Raw genomic sequence first — 17,083 nt, forward strand, 5'->3', positions numbered from 1 at the left:
CCAGCAGTCCAGAAAGTGTTCACGGAAATGACTCTTAGACAACTATTGGTGTCATCAGCCTCAGAGTGCTGAAGCATAAACAACCTGCTCTTCTCGTGGATTTTGCTGCTACTGTCTATGGACTGTTGCCTCTGTCAAATTTCCTCAAGTTTGCCATTAAGCAGAACAAACCTCCCTTTTCATTCAGCCCAATTACTCTGGCTCTAAGAGAGTCACCACCCTCTTTTCTATATGCCACAGTGACTTTGTCAGAAATATTTCTTATGACAGTGTTAGGGCAACTTCTACATAGTCTGTGTGAACAAGTGGTTCGGAGGGAAGAGAGGAGAAAGAGGTCCTCACATAGTCCTCTTTCCCCGAGGGAGGACACTCCAGGCTGAGCCTTCCTGCCTCTTCACCTCCTTTGCACGGATTCCACCTCTAGGCTTCTTGACCTGGTTACCCTTTCCTGCCTCTGAGGTTCGTCCTGAAGCTGAGAGACTGATCCAAAACTGAGTGAGGAGTTCCTCAAAGAATATCTGCTTAATGATATAGATCTGTGTTTATGGACATAAAAACATGTGCTATATAAATGAAAAGGATTTGGAAACTATATTATGGCATTTTAATGTATGAATGATAGAGAAAATATCAATAAAGAGATAACAGAGAAATGCATAGATATAGAAAGGATATATACCAATATGTTAAATGTAGTTATCTCTGGGTATTTGAATAACACATTTTGTCTTATTTTTATCTGCATTGTTTGCTTGTTTTACAGTAAATATGTATCTGAATGTATATGGATATATAGTAAAATTTTTATATATAGTAAAAATTATATATATAGTAAAATTTTTATATAAGTCCATGGTACATAAAGTTTTTTATTTCATATAGTAAGAGACCAAAATAGCCAAACAACTAGAATGAATAGTATATATAACTATTGTTTATTCTAATATTATCTTGGTTACTAGCTTTTAAGAATTTATGACTTTTATCTCTCTTGTATAGGGGAAGGCAGACAGGAACTCCTTAGTTGGGGACAGCAATCACAATTGTTTAATGTAACCCCTAGAAGCATTTGGCTCATAATCAGGCAGTTGTGAATTGAACATTTCTAGCTAGTAATGTGAAATCTTTACTAACACCTTTTAAGTAAATATCAAATATGATCTACCCTAACAATGCATGTATGGTGAGCCATTGAATTATCAAATGCCAATGGAGTTTCTTAATATTTTGTTTATGCCTTAGCAATTTTAAAAATCTAACCCAGGACTCATAAACTATTATTTAAGCAACAAAAGAAAGTCCAATCATCCAGCTTTATACTTTCCTACTGTCTATTTATAAGACATAACATACCCTAAAACAGTATCTTTCTAAGGCAAGTGTATGGGTTTTACTCATTGCATAATTCAATGAAAAAGGTTTCTATTCTTTGTGAATTTTATTGACATAAATTGGGTATTTTTTCATAAATACAAAGATCAAAAAAATTCAGAACTGTGTTCTTGAAATTAAAGAGTAAAAATTACATGACTTTTAAGTCAAAGCAACTCAGACAAAAGTACAAGCCAAGCCAAGAATGGATCATAGATGTTTTTGAGATCCACTAATGTAAGTAAATTTCCATTTTCTTTAATTAGATTGTTATTAAATTGGAAAGGTTCATCTTTTCGGCCTTCCAGCCACTTCATATAAATACACACACACACACACACACACACACACACACACACACACACACTGCATGCTCATAGGGTACACTGGGAAAACATAGGGACACAACATACAGACACAAACACAATGTTCTCTCTAATTTGTACCAAGGAGGTTGTAACTGAAGGAGGAGACCCCAAAAAATACATATGCACACTTCTCCAGCTCTTTATTCTCTACAAAAACATTAAATAGAGTTCATAATATCTCCATGTTCTCTTCAGGGCCTCAACTTTAACTCCCTGGCTAATACCAGAAATGTTTAGAAAGCTAAGTCATCAATGAAATATAAGAATATATTTCTGTCTTTAAATACTGTTTAGCTTTCTCATTAAATAAAAATAAATACCATATTGAGTAGGGTGCAGCACAATCAGTAAATACCTGAGAGATTTGTTAACTGATGGTACATAATCTAAAACTACAAATATTCTGAAATATGCCATTGTACCTATTTTAGCTTTCTTAACTATATTTTTCCCTTTTTAAGGGCCATTTGGTCTGAAAGAAGAAATTTCTTGCTTTGAGAGACAATTGTATAAGTCATCTAAGCATAATGTTTCAAAGAATATTGATGTCATTGATGATGGAGACGGGGATAAAAATAGCCTAGAAGGTTTGAGTATTGATTAGTTAGAATACTCTTGAGACATTTAAATTCATGAAAGGACATACTCAAGTCAAAGCAACTCAGACAAAAGTACAAAGCAAGCCAAGAATAGATCATAGATTTTTTTGAGATCCAGTGAAGTAAGTACATTTCTATTTTCCTTAATACATTGTTATTAAATTGGGAAGGTTATGTAGATATGCACATAAACTGCAAACACAATTGTCTCTTTTTAATTTAATTTAATTTTTTCCATCACTATTTATCCCCTTTATGCCTTCTTCCACTCTCCTGCCACACTGTTGTCCATGTCCATGAATTCTCTTTTTTCCTTTTTTGCTCAATCCCCCCACCATACACCCAACACCTTTCCACCTCCATCAGAGTTATCTGCCTGCTCCGATTTTGAGAAGACTAGTTATAATAAAAAAGTGCTTATGAAAATAAAGTCCAAAAGAGAAGGAAATAACGAAGACCATGATCAAAGAATAAGGAAAAGTTTCTGAACAGCAACAGAGTGAGAACTACAAAAACTAAGATGTGGGCAAAATATAAAGAGATAGAGGACCAAGGAAAGACTAGAGAATCTTGATTGCAGCTGACCAAGAAATATGTTTCTGGATGAAAGCACTAGAGAGCACACATAATTCCTAATATGATTCTTCTACTTTTCTGTCTTGACCATCGACAAGTCTCTTTATTTAATGAGCTTTGAGGTTTTTCCTATCTGTGAAATGGGGTTGGGAAAGCACAATAATTCTCTGCCTTCCTCATTTCATCCTAAGCTTGTTTTTAGGAATAAAAAATGTGAACAAATTGGAGCATAACGCCCCACTCCTTAATTATGGGGTGCACATAGAGAAAGGAGACATAAATATTATAAACACCTAATAATCGATCATTGAAATATATGAAGTAAAAACTGATGGAATTAAAAGGATAGTTCTACAATAATAGTTGGAGATTTCGATACCTCATTCTCAATAATGGGTAGAGCAACCAGGAAGAAGACAAGTAAGAAAATAGAGTTTTTAACAACCTAATTAATGAAATAGGCAAAATAGACAGTAACAGAACATTTGCTCTATAATAGCATACATAATTCTTCCCAAGTGCACATGGGATATTTTCCAGAATAGACCACAAATTAAATCTCAATAGATGTAAAAAGATATATATCAAAAAAGTATCTTCTCCAACCACAATAAGATTAAGTTAGAAATCAATAACAGCAGTAAAACTAGAAAATTTAGAAATGTGTAGAAATTAAACAACACACTCTTAAACAACCAATGGATCAAAGAAAAAAATCCTAAACACAGAATACCAGAGCTCAAGGGATACAGCAAAGGTAGTGTTCAGAGGAAAATTTATAGCTATCACTTCCCACATTAAAAAAAAATTAAAATCAGAAACTTAACTTTATAATTTAAGGAAGTAGAAAAAAATAACAAACTAAATGCAAATCTGAAGGCCTGAGAACCAGGGAGATTGATAGTATAAGTCCTGGTCCAAGTCCCTTGAGCATTCAGGCTTACAACAGAATTCTTACTATTGCCACCGCCGCCCAGTTCTCAGGCCTTCGGATTTGGACTGGAGCTACACAACTGGCAGATGACAGATCATGGGACATCGTAGTCTCTATAATAATGTGAGCCTATCCCTCATAATAAATCTCTTTCCATATATCTATTTATATCCTATTAGTTCTGTTTCTCTGGAGAACCCTAACTAATATAATCATCAAAAATGAGGAAAGCATGAGAAAGTGTCATAGCCTAAAAGAGACTAAGGAGGCATGACAACTAAATGTAATGGGGTATCCTGAAAAAGAGCACTGGGTAAAAACTAAGGCTAGCTGAATAAACTATGGATTTCAGTTAATATGTCAATATTGGGTGATTAATTGTAACACGATAGCACTGTAATGACTAAAGCAGAATGTTAATAATAGGGGAAACTGTGTGATAAGGGAGATAAATGGAAACTCAGTGTGCCCTCTGTGGAATTTTTCTCTGAAGCTAAAACTCTTCATCTGTCAATAAATAAAATAAAATAAAGAAAAATCAGGAAGCATGAATAAAAAACATCCTATGATGCCAAACCGGTTTGGCTCAGTGGATAGAGCGTTGGCCTGCGGACTGAAGGGTCCCGGGTTCGATTCCGGTCAAGGGCATGTACCTTGGTTGCGGGCACATCCCCAGTGGGAGGTGTGCAGGAGGCAGCTGGTCGAGGTTTCTCTCTCATCAATGTTTCTAACTCTCTATCCCTCTCCCTTCCTCTCTGTAAAAAATCAATAAAATTTTTTTTTTTTAAATCCTATGAATATGCTTTGCCATTGCTGTTGGGATTCTGTATGTGATTTGAATGACACCAGATAGTCATTATTAAAAAGTAAGTAATGTAACTGAAAGGTAGTTAATGAAAAAAATATATAATTTAAAAAATTTTATACAGGACTAATTAAAAAGATGAGATAAAAAGGACAGATAAAGGTTATAAAGAGAAATTTTCAACGTTCAATTAAAGTTGTTGAAAGGTTATGTAAGCAAGGGCATGTTAGTGGAAAATGAGGAGTGAAATGATTTCTAAACAAGTCCAGTGATAATGAGAGCTCTTTACTTTTATTTATTCACTGATTAAATGTTGAAAGAGAAGGAACAAAGTGTAAAAGAAAATACTAGTCGTACCTGTTTGATTATACCTGCCCTGGGCTTGCTGCTTCTGTGTGTTTGTTCCTCATACCCAAGTGCTGCTTCCCTCAATACTACTATTCCCCAAAGCTCCATCTCCTCTGGCAACTCTCACCCAATTCATGTCTCCCTCTTCTCAGTTAGAAGTCATCTTCTTCCAGCCGATAACCACAGCACTTGCTCTATGCCTGTCACGTAGTATTCATCATTATAAATGCTGTACTGAGGCCATTATTGTTTTATCTCCTCAAATAATCTGTGAAGGAATGAGGATTAGCCTCCATGTTTGATTTTTCCACAGCTCTTAGCACGGTAGCATAGGTGACACATAATAACAGCTTGTCAAATAAATATATGTTAAAGCTTATGTTTTATAAAACAAGATCTTCCGTTTGCTGCTTCTCTATATTACAAAATACAATAGTAGTGCAATTAGTTAGTCATACTAAATGAATAGTTTTAACATATAAGTACTTGATGTCTAACCTCTTTGAATACACCTGAAACTAATACTAAATAATATTGAATATAAACAGTAATTGAATCAAATATAAATAAATAAATGAAAACAAACAAGTATTTTATTTGCAAATTTGTTAAACAGAGGCTGTGACTTCTATTTCTTTAAATCTGTTTACCAGGTCCAAGGTCATGGTACAGGCACTACAGGAAATACTGCTCAAGTAATTCAAAAGGTAATCTTGGAAGTAAAACAAGGATATATATCATTTGCTTTATTGATTTCTAGAGATTGGGAAGATATCTGGGTCAAGGACAATATATATCATAAGAGAAATTAAAAATAAGTAAATGAATGGTAGATAAAGTCAAATTTAATATACTATTTTATCAATATCAACCTCAGACAATAACTAAAAGATTGAAAATGCAGTATTTATTCAGAATACTGGCTACACAAGAGCCACTGATCCATATACAGAATGCTTTCATAGGAGAGATCTAGTTTCTTAGCATACACCAAAAGATACAGACTTCTGATGAATTTAGATAACAGAGACCCACTTAAATCTTTATTTTAGGCAGTTATATTGGAAATGTGAGGAGGAACGTCAGTTTAGAGGAAATTGGTGTGCTTCCAATAAAAAGAGCATGCTTTGAAGATTCCCCTGCTCAAAAGCAATAACAATGACAGATTAAATATAAAAAGAGATGACTAACATGATACACCATAGTCAAAGTTTAGTCTAATATTCCTCTGGACCATAAATATAAGAATAGCAAGATGCGCTAAGCAGGTAAAAAATCATGGGCCTGGAAAACTGGCCCCAGAAGAAGGTAGAGACAGCTGGTTCTTTTCCTGAGGAAAGGGATTTACCTCAGGAGAAGGAAGGGACAGAGGCCAGGCTTGCTGAGTGAAACTAGGAGCAGGGCTCTGTCGCCTACACTGAGAAAGGACATTGTCTCTGTGTCCAGGAAGACGGGAGGAAGCAGACAACTTGGAACAAGCCCCCATGGGCTCCGTGACTACATCAGCTCCATTTATAAAATCACCATGGAACAGCAGACCTGAGGTCCAAATTCAGATCTGATTCTAGATTAAAGGACTGTCATATGGAATGGGGAAAGACTCAAGACCATTAACAAGGAAAGGTGAGCACAGGTGGTGAGGGATGGGATTCTCACTCACAATGCTTGAAAATTAAAATATCAAAACATAAGAAGAAAAGGAACTTTAAGAATGATTGCTAGAAAAGCAATTGGAAGATGAATTTTCTCCAGATAAAATGAAAACTTCAGAGCAATGTAAAAATGTTTTTAAATGAGTATATTTGGGTCCTGGCTAGCATTTTCAGTGGTTAGTGCATAGGCCCAGGTGCCAAAGGGTCGTGGGTTTGATTTCTGGTCAAAGGCACCTACCTGGGTTGCAGGTTCCAACCCTGGCCCCAGTCAGGGCTCTCGTGTGGGAGGAAACCAATCGATATGTCTCTTTTTCACTTTGATGTTTCTCTCTCTTCCCCCCTTCCTCCTTCCCTCCCTTCCACTCTCTTTAAAAAGCAATGAAAATAATATCCTCGGGTGAGGATTTTTTTTAAAAAAAGAGTATATTTGGGACCCAAGAAGAGATAAAGAAGAAAGTGTATCCATTTTTTAAAAAATCATAAAATGGTGCCCTGGCTGGGTGGCTCAGTTGGTTGGAGCATCAACCCAAACAACAAAAGGTTGCCAGTTTCATTTCTGGTCAGGGCACATGCCTAGTTGCAGGTTTGATCCCTGGTTGGCCCATACAGGAGGCAACCAATCAAATTTTTCTCTCTCCCTTCCTCTCTCTAAAATTAAAAAAAAATGTCCTCATACAAGAATTTTTAAAAAAATGCTCAGCATATCTTTCAGTTAGTATGTTCCACCCCTCTGTGTAATAAATGGGATTTTCTACATTGGCGGAAAATAGAGATACTCTCCTAAGTCAGTATACATTTTCATTCAGCTTCTTTTTAATCTTTTCTGGCATTACTTTGCAGAAAAAAATAATTCTGTTCTGTAAAGGAATAGTAACAGAGAAAAGCAATATATAGTCCTCTTTTTGAAGTGCCCTGGAGATATAAACACAAGAACATTCGCACCATCCATGACATTCTCAGAAGGAATTTACCATCAGATTTCTGAAAGCAGCAGGGAAATCTAAATGATCACATTTCCGCTGATTCTCGGTTTTTATGCCTCACATCTTTGAAGGTAGAAGCATCTATTTTTCCAGAGACCCTTGAACCACAACTATGGGCTTTAGGTTTAACAGCTCAAGAACAGTCACTGACCACAAGTTTTCAGAAGTGAATGAGAATAAATCAAATACAAGTGAGAGAAATTGCTGTGCACAGCTCAGCTCTTCATTTCACATGTAAACTTGTCATTGCCTGTGGTTTTAGCACTCAGGCATAGAATCAGTCAGTTTCAAGTACCAGAGAAATCTATCATGTGTTTCTTACATAGAGTAGGGGACTAGAATACTCCGTGTTTCTTTTTAGTAGGGCTATGCACAATATCCTAAGAGCTATTTCCCCTCTTAAGCCCCTCTTTCTAACTTATCAAACTCTCACTTTTCTAAAATGAGGTCTAGTCATAAGCCTTTTTGCTGAAAGCCTGCTCGGCTTTGTTGGAGGCCTGTCATTTGAGGCCATGAGTTAAGCCATCATGGTTTCAGCTGTGTTTTTCTTTGAGCTCTTAGATTTAGTCATAACTGGGGCCCAAACTGAAACCACCAGAGCAATGAATTTATATGCACTGAAAAGGGGACACGGGGAAAAGAAACCAACGGTAGGAATAGTTTCACCCTGTTGTGCCAATACCCACACAGCTGTATTTTTCTTACGATATTATTTATAGTTTTCCACTTTTAACTGAGGAAAGGAAAGACATAACCCCATTAACAAATAGATTTGGATCACTCAGAGCCCCTAGAAATGGATTTTAGTGGCAGTCAATAGCAGCCAGGTGCAGAGCATTCTATGGTATGTGGAAATAGTGAGGGAGATGACAAGAAATGCACAAGATAGATCGTGTTGGTTTATTCAGAAAGAACTCTCGACCAGTAATTGTCTTGTGATAGGGATTAGATATCTTCCAAACTATCCTAATATGCTTATATTTCATAATTTCTGTTGCCACTTCCAAACACAATAAAAGAACAGAAAAATCAGATCATTTAAAGCCGCAAAAGTCTGCTTTTCATCAGTATTCTTGGATTTTATAAACTTAGTTTCTCTTATAAAACTTATTTTATCCTACCACAGAACCAATTTTTATGAGGGTCAAAGAACTATTGCATCATCTTGTTAGGTGTAATTTTCAACCATTGGTTAAGTTTTTCTGCCTATTTGGAGTTTGAATTTCCCACATTTTTTCCAAGAAAATATATTGATTCATCTAAAGCGTGGGTTTTCTTTTGGGATAACATCAGTGTAAACAGCCACACTTATTCCAGGAATTCTAATTTTAAAAATTCCATGTCCTTTTCATAGACTTACCTAGAGAACTGATTACAAAGCATACCTCTTACATAAATTTTATAGATTTATTTAAAATAATGATTAAATGTTTCAGGCAATGTGGACAACCATCAAGAAATTATTTAATGAGCGCTTACTATACTTTCCCAACAATGTGTTCTATGTCATTTTGACCTAATATACCTAGCTCCTTTAATAGTTAGGATTTGAATAATTTCATTTTTAACCAGTTTAAAACACTACAATTTCATTATTCTACTACATAGGATATTAAAAAGTTATTCTTAGCAGAGTCCCCAAATGAAATCCCATATCCAGTTGCCTTCTAAGTCAGAATAAGGGAAATGATTGCGGTTAACATGAGAAAATTATTCAGAGGTTAATGATTTGGATGGTGATGCCAGGGAATTTTGAGAACACGTATTTTAGAGGTGGTTCTGAGAGGCGTGGGAGTTAGTATTACATGCCTACCAATATTTGGAATACTTAGTACTGTTCACACTCCATTGACTGCTTTCTCTTTTTCCACACTGGCTGCTAAAATTGACAGTGTCCTATTTAATCTACTTTATAATTTGCACCAGACAGTCAGAGAAAGTGTAATACTTTTTATTCCTAGAAAAGATATCTATACATATAAAGAGGTAATATGCAAATTAGCTGGGATGCCATAATGTGTCATGCTTGGACCATTAGCATATTACCTCTTTATTAGCGCCTACCATCAGGAGGCTGCCTGCGCATGCCTCAGGGTGTTGCTCCGGAGATGGGAGACAGGGCAGAAGCAGGGAGGCGGGAGAAAGCAAATCTAGGGTGGGCAGCACAGCGGGAATTTGCACGCTTGGCTCCTAGTTGTGATATAAAGGTAAACTTCTAAAATGTTTCTTTACATGTCATATATTTACTTACTAATGATTGTTCAACTTGAAATTACGATCAATGAATGTATTTCTAATTTGAATTAATAGTCAATATAGGGGGACTGCCTTTTCACAAAAACTGGGAAGCAAAGATAAAGTTAAAATTCGGTTTCAGTGTATTTTTATGAAGACAAATACACGTGAATATTTGATCATTTTGGAGCGTCTCTAACTCGATCAAACTATTAAACTAAAGAATTTCTTCTTTAAATCATACTTATCTCCTAACCATATTACTTGATATGCTCCATTAAAAATAATTTTTTACCAAATCCTTTTGCATCTTGGACTGTGTAGACATACTGTTATGAATTTCAAAATAATCTTATCTGAGTATCTCTGTTCTGAGTAAACCATTATAAAATGACTTGAAGTAAAGCAACTATTTCCTTTTACCAGAATCTAAAACAAGAGGCAAACTTCCCCTTTTTGCTACAGATGGAAGTTATATTAAATATATCTGGATACCTATATATAAGCAACATGGTAAAATTTTCATGATTTAATCAACTGAAGGTATCCCATCATCAATAATGAGTATATTTCTGCTAGCAAAGGAAAGAAATGCACTAATCATAATTTGAAATTGAACAATCATTAGTAATTAAATTTATGATATATAAGTAAACATTTTAGAAGCTTACCCTATATCCCCATATCTTTTCTAGAAATAAAAACTATTACATTTTCTCTGACTGACTGATGCAAATTGCAAAGCAGATTTAATAAGTCACTGTCAATTTTATATCTTTAAAATCCTACTCTACATAACTTTTTGTAGGCTTAAAAATACGTGTTAGCTTTTGCCATTAAATGATCTATAAGTATTTATTTCACATTCTAAGTAAAATTTCTTTGAAAAATGATGCTTTATTCATTCTGTTTTCAAAAATGAAGGATTAAATATCTGTGGAATCAGGTTCCCTTTCCATCTCTTGGTACTTTATCTGTCTTGGAAATCATAACCTACATGCAATTTCCCAATTTTCTTGTCTCAAATGAAATTTACTTGAGGGTTGCACTGTGTGTTCTAAAAGGCAATGATTATTTATAGTAGTTATGTGGAAGAACTATTAAAAGACAAAGTACTGTAATCAGAAATTAGTCCATATGTGTAGCAACAATATATTTGATAGGAAAATAGAAAAAAATTATATGTGTGTATATGTCAGGAGGAAAAATAGAGCTCTATATTTGTATAAGCCTCAAATTTTAATTTTTTTCTTATGAATGGTGATACAAGAAGAAAATGGGATAAAAACATATTTGAATGCAGTTTATAAGTAAGCACCTATGGTTGCCCATGTTTTGTATACAAGGCTGTCACCATGGGACTAAAATCTAGTCCCATAACAATATCTAGTATCATAATAATAATGTATCAATTGTATAATATGTACTGGGCATGCTGCTAGGAACTTGGATCCAACCCTCCTAGGGAGCTTAAACTCTGAAAGAGACAGTCAGTTAAAGAAACAACCACACTACCATGTAATAAATCATGTCTGTAACAGAGGAAGCACAAAGCAAGGTAGAAGTACATGTCAAAGGCATCTAGCTTAGCCTTGGCAGAGTCAGGAAGGAACTTGGGGCAAAGGAAACCTAAGCTGACATGACCAACAAAGGTAGAATGGCTAAGGGCAGTTGATGGGACAGGATAGTTGAAGAGATTTTCATCAGAAGAAATAGTCTTAGAAATTGAAGCATAATTTAAATATTTGGACCACAATATGCCAGGGGCAAAGTCAGAGAGAAGAAGATAAAGACTTAATAAGGAGCTGGTTAATTTAGGGCTTTGTGACTTTATTAAGAAGTTTGAACTTCGCCCTAGCCGGTTTGGCTTAGTGGATAGAGCGTCGGCCTGAGGACTGAGGGGTCCCGGGTTCGATTCCGGTCAAGGGCATGTACCTTGGTTGCGGGCACATCCCCAGTCGGGGGCGTGCAGGAGGCAGCTGAATCGATGTTTCTCTCTCATCGATGTTTCTAACTCTCTATCCCTCTCCCTTCCTCTCTGTAGAAAAATCAATAAAATATATTTTTAAAAAAAAGAAGTTTGAACTTTATTCTAAAAGTGTTGGGAAACCACTGACATGTTTTAAGCCAGAAGAAACAATCAGATTCCTCTTGTAGAAAGATTGTTCTGACAGTCATGTTGAGAATTGATTGGAGGAGACCATCCCTGGATCTAAGTAGTTCACTGAGGAAGATACTGCAGTAATTCAGGTGCTGGAAAATGATAGTTTGAACCAAGTTAGAGTGATGTTTAAGGAAAAGAACGGACAGGACTTGGAGACTGGCTGTGGGACAGGAGTGACAAAGAAGAAGGGAGTCAAAGATTATGTCAAGTTTCTGGCTCATAATATGAGTACTTATGGAACTGTTGATTTTGAGGTCCTTATTGACAGTCCAAGCAGGAAGAGTTCATAAACAGTCACTCTCAGAAGTGAACGCAGAGCTGAAGACTCAGGACTGGGAGTCATCAGCCTGCAGGTGGTCAGTGATGCCTTGGGAAAGGATGAGAATGCTCAGGAAGAGGGGGGCACTAGAGAAGCAGGAGGCCTAGGTGGCAACCCTGAGTAACAGCAGCAGTTAGGCTGAGGGAAAGAGGCCTATAAATAAACAAAAACTTAGCCAAGAGGAAGATGGGGGAACTTTATTGGTAATCTTATGACTTAAGTCATTCTTCAGAGTGGGTATGAATCTGTCCTGGGTCATCCACTCCACATGTGTGGCACATGTGTAAACTGCTTACACATGGCTTGCTATCTAGAGAGATTATTTGGATTATACCATATCTGGGTGTATTTATATAGTAAAAATAGATACAGTGTAGGTCTTCCTTCTTATTTTATGTTTTACGCTTTATTTCAACATGTTTGGCATTTTAGCAGATAAATCAGAATTCTTTTGCTGGTTTTCTTGCCTATTTTAATTTTTAAAACAACACTATATTGAGGAGGTTTGGTACAATAGCCATATTTCAGACTTTTTTAGCAGGTTTGGCAGGAAGTTGGGATATCATAAGACTCTTGGAAATCAGGTCTTATAAAATAAAATGTTGGTGGTTTAAGAAAATAATTCAGTAACAGATGGATCAAATTTACTTCCAGTCGCATGAACTTAAATAGGAATGGTTAACCAAATGTATTTTGCCCTCATCTAAATAAAATGACTGTAAGTACTGAGTTGAACAAATGCTGATTTCTGTGTTCCTTCGCCCTTCTACTAGTTGGCAGTCATCCTTTATTAGTAAATTCTTTCTTTGATTTCTTTAGTGGCCCATTATTTGGAGTAGCATACATAAGTTTAAGTTTAAAAGGAAAGTTAACATAAATATTCTTGCTAAGGTTTTCTCAAGAATTGATCACTGCCCCAGATGCTTCAGATGGACTGCATCTCATCACATCAGCCCATCCCTGGTTTCAGTCATGGCTGCAGTCAAGTTCCAGAGAAGCTCAGCCTCATCTCTAGCAGTTGAACCTATCTTTTCCCCCCATCTCTGCTTAGAGAGAGTACCTTCAGCTTCCTTGGTGCTTCTCCATGTGACTTGGTTTCCATAGCTCACGTTATCCTATTTGTTTTCACCATGTGAAGCACCCTCTTAAATGCTGGTGTACAGAACTGAGCACAACATTCCCAATCAAGGCACAAGACATTCTAAGGCTGTTGTAGTAGTAATGGACTATGTTGCTCTTGTTCTCTGCATCCCACCTCCAAGAGGCATGTCTCCTTCATCATCCCTCTTCCTCCCTAGGGCACTCTCTGGCTCTCAGAGAACCAACTGCTGGTCGAGTTGATGCTCCTGGGGGAGAATGTGTAAGCCCTGGGGGAGTAAACGCAGTGGATACCAGCTCCGGTTTCTTGTTTTTCAGGTAGGCAGCTTTAGAAAGGCTTTCTATGTGATTCTCAAGAGATCCCAACACACTGGCTCTCCATTCCACAGCAATGACCTGGATAGTGTCTCTTCCTTCTCCCCGCCCCCACCCCCAACCCCACCCTCCGAATCACTCATTCTTGTTTACTGGGATTACATTTCAGATGAAGTACTTTCATCCAAATCCTTTTCCCATCAAACTATTTATATTTAGCATTTTATCTGTGACATGGAATAGTACATACTTGGATTTAAACAAAGATCAAGAAGTATTCACTTATATTTTGCATTGGAATTTCACTACACTTGTAGAAAAAAACGGGTATATATTTTTATTCTAGTCCAGAAATTCCTTTTCAGTGAAAATAATTACATAGTCCAATTAAACATAAGTAAAATGTTGTGTTAAGTACAGTGTAAGCTGACAGGTAAGTGGAAGAGAGAGAAAAGCCACATATAAAAAAAATCACATATTTGACTCCTTTCTCCTCTGTCATTTCCGTCCCATATTCAGTCTCCAAGTCCTGTCCATTCTGTCTCTTAAACATCTCTCAGTTGATGACCCTCATAAAAGCTAATTTTTAGAACTAAGCACTACATTCCAAGTGAGGGCATATCATAATTCCCTTAATGTTGCAAATCACTACATCATTTGCCATACATGATAGGCTCATACAACCTATTATACCTTTAAATCCATGGATTTGATTCACATAAACTCTTTTTCTTTCTTCTTTGTGTATTTGACCTTGAATAGTTAAATACAGGATCTTACATTCTTCTTTAATATATTTAATCTTGAAGGCTTTCGCCACATCTAAATACTTTGTCAGGATGTCTTCAACCTTGATTCTGCCATCCAGCTTTGGAGCATCAGCAAGACTTAATTTAGAGTTATTAATTAAAAATATCAAACAAAATGGCTCAGCAAGAGGCAAATCACTAGGATAGTTTACTCCAGGCCCATACATATTGACTGATCTTTAGTTTAAAAGTTATGAATTGTCATAATGCATTATAATCCAATTATTTTCCATCATATATATATATATGCCAAATATCTTATTGATATACATATGATTTCAGCATTCCCTTTTCCCTTGATCAATCAATGTAATAATCTAATAAAATAGTAGAAATAAAGTTGTGAGGACATGATTTATTTTTATGAACCTACTTGTGCTTCTTTGACTCAACATTTTAGATTACTCAGAAGTCTGTAATAGATTTTGCTTCAAGTTCAAATGAACATTTCACAGTTTCTAAACTCCAGTGTTTTCTCAGCCATAAACCTCAGGACTCCCCACAGTCTTCTGGCAGCTCACTTATTTTACTTGTATCTTTAAATGTTGACAGCCATAGCTCTTTGATCATAATTGCTGTTATTTTATTATCTTGTGATATACTTTTTTTTCTGAGCCTGGGAACCTGCACTTAAAGTGACAAAAAGCTTTCTTAATATTATAGTAAAGTTATCTTCAAGTCTCTTTTAACAATGCTCACAGTACCTTCTCCCTTGGGGGGAAATTTGCCTTGTACAAAGAGATGAAAGAAATATAAAAGTTAAAGACCTCTGTCTTTGTTTGCTTTTGATTTTAAGTTAGGAATACAGCATCTGAACAAAACAGCTGGGATACACTTTATTTCTTGCTCCTAAAGGAACTAAAAGCTATTTCATGTGTATGCTTCAAAGTGTTTTATTTTTAATCCTCAACTTGTTCTGCCAGTTAGCCTCTCTGACATAATTCTTACAAATCCACAAAACTCTTTGAAAAATATGTGTTGCTATAAGCTTCTTCTTTCATCTTTATGTTATTTCTGAAAAAGAAGCATGTAAGACTTTATTCTTATTAAAGCAGCTAACATAACAGAATGATAGAATGAAAATCCAGGCCTCTAGTGAGTTTACCTTGAAAATGTAGCTTATAAATGTAAGTACTTATGAATGTCATTTAATACTACACACACACACACACACACACACACACACACACACAGTAGTAGTCTCTTTAAAGCAATGTTTTGATAATATACATTATGAGTCTATGTAAAGTATTTTGCCAAGCAGTGTAAGTTATAATTATTAAATTGTCTTTATTCTCAGTAATTTAGAATTATAAAATGTTGATAGTGGAATGAATATAAACATCTTAAGGATCATCTCCTAGATAAATATGTTCTAACTAGTTGATTATTACATTTCCAAATACTAAAAATTATATTTATACTGAGAAGCAGAATTAAGTATTAGTATGCCTGTGTAGTAACTTCATCTTTAAAATATTTGTGAATTTCAAATATGCATATGGAAATGAGCAGTGTATAATAATAATAATCCAATAACTACTACTTAATGAGTATTTATTTTGTGTCAGAACTATGCTAAACCTTCTAATATATGTTTTCCTATTTAATCCTTTCAACAACTATTGAGTATTTTTCACTGTCCTCAATTTAGGGGCAATAAAAGAGACAAATAGTGAATGGTGAAATCAGGGGTCTGAGCAAACCTATTGAGTCCTTAAGAGGAGAAATTGTCTAGAGTTACAAAGACTGTAAGAGAAGTAAGAGAGGCTTTTGTGTTACCAAATAATTTTAAGCCAATTTGCATTGAATTTGTAGCTCCAGCCATCTAACTCTTTTTCTTGAAAGGACTTGTTTTGGAGATTATTTTCCCTTCCACCACTTGGTCACAATCCTTGTACATGAACAAGCAAATAAAGATGTGTTGAAAAGCACAGTGAAGTGAGTACAGCATAGGCCTCCATAGTAAACCATGGTGGGACTAGTCAGAAACAAATGTCACTTCTTTTTTCCCCTAGGGCAGTGGTTGGCAAACTCAGCTCAGCAAACCGTGGCTTGCAAGCCACATGCGGCTCTTTGGCCCCTTTAGTGTGGCTCTTCCACAAAATGCCGCTCTTCCACAAAATACTGACTTCTGCGCATGGGCCACGAAGTTTCAATCGCACTGTACGTGTGCGCCCGCACGTGGTATTTTGTGGAAGAGCCGCACTGAAGGGGCCAAAGAGCCGCATGTGGCTTGCGAGTCACGGTGTGCCGACCATGGCCCTAGGGTATTTAGAGTTGGCAGTCAGAATGCCAAGAAATAAGCTCTATGCAGAAAAAAATTATAGTTAATTTCTCATGGCAATTATTTTTATAACTAAGGCACTTACATGACTAGTTAGAAGCTTATTCTTCAAAAATAAGAATAAGTTGAGCAATTATTCAACATGTACTGGCGAGGATGTGGAGAAAAAGGGAACACTAGTTCACTGCTGGTGGGAATGCAGACTGGTGCAGCCACTATG

At 36.0% G+C, this 17,083-nt stretch overlaps 1 protein-coding gene across 2 annotated transcripts in view; it reads right to left on the reverse strand.

Annotated features, from left to right (window-relative positions):
* Positions 1–17,083, reverse strand: part of PPP1R1C (protein phosphatase 1 regulatory inhibitor subunit 1C) — a 100,691-nt gene that overhangs the window by 48,964 nt on the left and 34,644 nt on the right. The gene's annotated exons all lie outside the window — the stretch shown is intronic.

This window comes from Myotis lucifugus, unplaced genomic scaffold (genome assembly GCF_000147115.1).
Source record: "Myotis lucifugus unplaced genomic scaffold, Myoluc2.0 scaffold_5, whole genome shotgun sequence".
Taxonomy (NCBI): Eukaryota; Metazoa; Chordata; class Mammalia; order Chiroptera; family Vespertilionidae; genus Myotis; species Myotis lucifugus.